Raw genomic sequence first — 5,509 nt, 5'->3', positions numbered from 1 at the left:
GCACACAACTAGGAACCACCAACAAGCACATAAGAACCATTTGGAATAGTTGCACCAACACCACTTTTCAAATCTTCATTGATGAACATCTAGAGAGCTCAAGAACACAACCAATCGTCAACTGTCACGAAGAAAGATAACTTGCAGAGCACCAAATCACGAACCATCAGAAATGAAGATACACAAGATCATCCCAAACAATATCCCAAAGTATCAGCACAAGATCTGATCACACCGGAATATACCGAAGGAAATACCAGTTTCTACAAAACAGTGATCAACAAAACCAAACTTCAAAACCATATCATAAACTCTTTCCAAACTCACTAGAATAAATCACAGGAATATGTTGACATCAATGACAACAACATATCCTAGCAGCAACAATGACAACAACCAAATCCAACAATCTCCCCAACAATCCAACATTTTCTTCTCATGCTAAGAGATAAAGAGCACTTTAATGATTATGCTACTTTTCCTAATTTATGTGTAAGTGATATTTTTAAGCTCAAATTGCTAGAGGAAAATATTTTGAAGTATGTCTCTTCTATTTCTTTTTCATCTTCATCATCTTATCCTTTCAAAATTAGTCAATTTTTTTTTTCAAAAAGGATATTCATGGTTTATCACAAAAGCAAGAGTCGAGGTCCAATGCAATTAATATAAATAATGGATCATTAGTATCTAATTCTATCTCTACGAAGCCCCATGTCCAAGTTAATTTATATGGCTTTAAGATGCCTTAATGTAAAATTGTAATAATTTCTTGAGATTTACATTATTATACTAGCTCCTATTCATCCTCATTCTAACTTTGTTTCTAATGGATCTCATGCTAGAGCTTTTCTCAAATATGAAAAAAACAATTAAAAAACTGAAATCTTTCAGCTTTGCAACTTCCCACAATAATTTTCAATTTTTTGGTCTGCACATGGTGGCTGACATTGGAGGCGGCCCTGCCCCTCCACCTGTGAACTGTTGGAAATTTGGAGGAATTGGTTATGTGTTGCATTGATGTCAACACTAGTTGTTTTGCTATCTACCGACTTCCGATAGAGTGGTTGGTCTTTGATGTTGATCTGGAGATTTGTCTCTAGTTTTGGTCCGGCTGTTGGAATTGGTTTGGACTAGTTATTCATGTGTTCGTGATGTGTATCACATTCATTTGGTTTAGGATTTGATGATCCGGATGCTATCATTTGTTCTAGTAATCCTTTTGGTTACCGACAAGGGCTCTACTGACAACGCTTTGATGAAGATCTTTTGATGAATCGGATAAGTGGTGTTGGTGCAACTTCTAGAAGGTTATCAAGATGTTGATGGTTATCATGTTTGTCATGTTCCAGTTGTTCATGGTGTTTCATTTGGTTTATGGTGACCTATTTTGGGTCCGATATTATTCTATTAGGTTATGGACTCGTTTATGTAACGTGTTGGTTGATGATCTCGATGCGTCTCGGTTGGATTTATTGTTTGGTTTATGTTGTTTCGGTCTTAGGCCGACTTGGTTTATCATTGGTTTGCGGGATTATGTAACAAATCTATTATATTATCTTTTAGGTGGCCGACCTAATTGTTGAGGTCTCGGGTTGGTATAAATATAATGTAAGATCTCTTTGTAGATCATGTGGCGTGGTAGGTCAAGTTTATGGGATTATCTGTGTGTGAATAAAGTTGTAATCATATGCAGAGGTTTTGGTCGATCATAGGTGATTGAATTGGGTTTGTGTAAGAGGTTTAAAACCTATGGTATTGAGCTTAATCGAAACTGTACTCAAGCATAGGAGATGTTATTCTTTCAGTTCATTCATCCTTCTAGATTGTAGTCTGGATTTATTTTGTAGTTAGTGAGGCTCTTTTTGTGATGAGCAGTGCGCTCTAGGCTATTGGCCTTCCTACATGTGCATGCCCCTCTTATCGTAATCACATACTTGCTGCAGAAGTATTAACTGACTGTGGGTAGGCTTCCCACCGTGGTTTTTCCCTTTACTGGGTTTTCCATGTACAAATCTCAGTGATATGTGTTATGGATGGTTGGTAGTTGTTCTGTGATTTATGTTTGTGCTTAATTGTTATATCTACTATTCCAGTATTTGGTTTATGCATTCCGCTAAAAGGTTTTGTGTGCTTAAATTTTTATAATCTATTGACAACTAATTCACCCCCCCCCCTCTCAGTTGTCCACTGGTTATCCTAACAATTAGTATCAGAGCTTGGTCCTCTCTGCAGAAGATTAACCGCTTGAGGAAGATCCTATGGCAACTAATAGTTCAACTGCATCTGTTTTCTGGAGAGAAACCCCTAAGCTTGATTTGACAAATTACAGGGTATGGAAGATTCAGATGGAGACTCATTTGAGATGTATTGGGAAAGAAATTTGGGAGATCATGAAGAAAGGCTATACTCCTCATAATCCAACATCTGGCAAACTTGGATAAGGACATTGAAAATGATTATAGAGCTATAGAAGCACTCTTGAGTGTACTTTTTGATCAACAAATTATAAGATTAACTGACCAATCATTTGCGAAGGCTATATGGGATAATTTGGAGGCTTTGACTGAAGGTGACCCTACTATTAAAATTGCTAAACTTGATGGTTACCGGGTGAGGTATGAGAATCTGAAGATGGAAGAAGATGAAAGGATTACTACTTTTATGGAAAGTTAATGAAATTGTTATGGGAATTCAGTGCTGTGGTGGATCTCTGAGCGAAGATGAGATTGTTTCTAAAGTATTGAGAGCTTTGCCACCGAATTACAAGATGAAGGCTACTGCAATTAATGAGCTGAGAACAATGGCTAACACTTTTGTTAACATGAATACTTTTGTTGGAATATTATCTTCTTTTGAGCTTGAAGAATTTGGTCCTCAAGGAGATGCAAAGACTGAATCTTCTTTTCACACATCTGCATCATCAACCGGCAAGAGTGATTGGAAAGATTTATATGCAAAGGAACTGGAGGAAACGAGGAAAGAATATGATGATTTTGAGTAACTTGAAGCCCTATTTGCTAGGAGAGTACCTAAAGGTCCCGCAGGAAGTAAGTATGAAGGAAAATCTCCTTTTAAATGTTTTGCATGTAATAAGATATGTCATTTTTCATCTAGATGTCCTGAAAAGAATTCAAGATTTGAAGAGAAAGCTAGAAGATCTTTTAGGCCTAACCATGATTATCAGAACAGGCATAAGTACAGGAGAAACAAAGACAAATCATGTTACTATGCGGATGAGGAAGGTGTAACTGATTCTGATGATGAACCGACACAAGATTTAGCTAGTGGATCTAGTAGTGGAAAGGAATGGGTATTTTTGGCTATCAAGGAAGATGCTCCGACACCTATTATTCAAAATGAGGAAAAGGCCCTTATTGCTAAAATTGAAGACAAGGATGAATGGGTGATAGATAGTGGATGTTCAAATCATATGACTAGAGATAAAATTAAGTTTTTATCTTTGAAAGAATTTGATGGTGGTCTGGTTAGATTTGGAGATGACAGAGCATGCATGATCAGAGGAAGAGGAACTATATCATTGGATGGTAAGCATAACACTGACAATGTTTATTATGTTGAAGGTTTAAGGCGTAACCTTTTGAGTGTAGGATAGTTGGTGGATAAGGGATTTGAATTATAGTTCAAGGAAGGAAAATGAAAAATCATTAACAGATCTAGATTGGAGATTGCAACCAGTACATAGACTAAAGGTAACATCTTTCATTTTAACTCCGGTGAGAAGACATGTTTGATTGCACAAGTTCATGGGATTTGGCTATGGCATAAAAGGTTGTGTCATGTGAATTTGGATTGCATTGAAAAGATTCGTTCAACTAAATCTGTTAGAGATATACCTAAGATTGTGGAGCCCTATAATCTAGTATGTAAGGAATGTCAAATGGGAAAGTAGACCAAGGCTTCTTTTAAGAGTATACAAGACAAATCTAATGATGTTCTTGATCTTATTCATACTAATTTGTGTGGTCTTGCTAGAATAAAGAGTTTTAGGGCGATAGATATTTTATGCTAATCATTGATGTCTATTCTAGAATGATGTGGGTTACTTTTCTAAGGGAGAAATCTAAAGCTTTTGAAAAGTTTAAGATCTTTAAAGCTAAGGTTGAGATAGAGATAGTGTTGAAGATTAAATTCTTAAGGTTAGATCAGGGTGGTGAATTCACATCCGGTGAATTTAACAGTTATTGTGAGAAGTATGGGATAAGGAGATAGTTGTCTGCACCCCGGACACCTAAGAATGAATTTGAGATGTCTCTAATTGGGGAGATGAAATTTTTCTTAGGTTTGAAAATTACTCAGAATGATAAAGGTATTTTCATCTATCAAACTAAGTATGCTAGAGAGTTGTTAAAGAAATTTGGTATGGAAAATTCCAAACCAGTTGGTACTCCTATGGTTACAAGTGATAAATTGACAAAGAATGATGTATTGGCTCCGATAAATCCTACAAGGTATAAATATATGATTGGAGGTTTGTTATATCTGACTTAGACTAGACCAAATATAGTGAATGTAGTTTGTATTGTATCAAGATATCAGAGTGATCCTAGAGAGAATCATGAGAGTGCAGTGAAAAGGATTTTCAGGTATTTGCAAGGAACAACTGAGTATGGTTTGTGGTATCCTAAAAATGATGACTTTACACTATGTGCATATACAGATACTGATTGGGCTGGAGATGTTGATGACCAGAAGAGCACATCTGGTGGAGCTTTCTTTCTTGGAAAGAAACTTGTTTCATGGATCAACAAGAAACAGTCATGTACTTGTTTATCTACTACTGAAGTTGAGTATGTTGTTGCTGCTACTAACTATACACAAGTTCTATGGATGAAGCAATGTTGAAAGACATAAGGGTAGATTGCAATGAACCATTAGTTATTCACTATGATAACTCTGCTGCTATTGATATATCAAAGAATTCGATATTTCATTCTAAGACTAAGCACATTTCTATCAAGTATAATTTTCTGAAGGAGAAGGTGGAAGCAAATGAAGTCAGATTGGTTTATGTGAACACTAAAGAGAAGATTGTAAATATCTTCACTAAACCTTTGCCTAAGGAATCATTTGAGTACTTCAGAGACAGATTGGGAGTTTCTGCCCCTCCGATAGAGACTTGAGTGATGTTGATTGGCATCAGTCCGACATGCATTATTAGAACTATCATTCATTCCAGATTCATGTGTTGGTGCTCCTACTCAGGGGGAGTAGTTAGCTGTGTGGTTCATAGGTTTTATGATTTTTCTTTGATCTTTATGTCAGATTTTTGGCATTGATGTCAAAGGGGGAGAGATATTTATGTGAAAAACAAAGCTTAATAGGGATATCATTCAAAGGAGGAGTTTGGTTTGTTGGTTTAGAACTTCATTGTTATATCATTTTGGGGGAGACTTGTTTGGTACTTCTTGGCACTTGGATGTTTTTTCACATCTAGTGTTGCCATCAATGCCAAAGGGGGAGATTGTTGGCAATTTGGAGGAATTGATTA

Source organism: Cryptomeria japonica, chromosome 8 (genome assembly GCF_030272615.1).
Source record: "Cryptomeria japonica chromosome 8, Sugi_1.0, whole genome shotgun sequence".
NCBI lineage: Eukaryota > Viridiplantae > Streptophyta > Pinopsida > Cupressales > Cupressaceae > Cryptomeria > Cryptomeria japonica.
Note: the sequence above shows the minus strand (reverse complement) of the source record.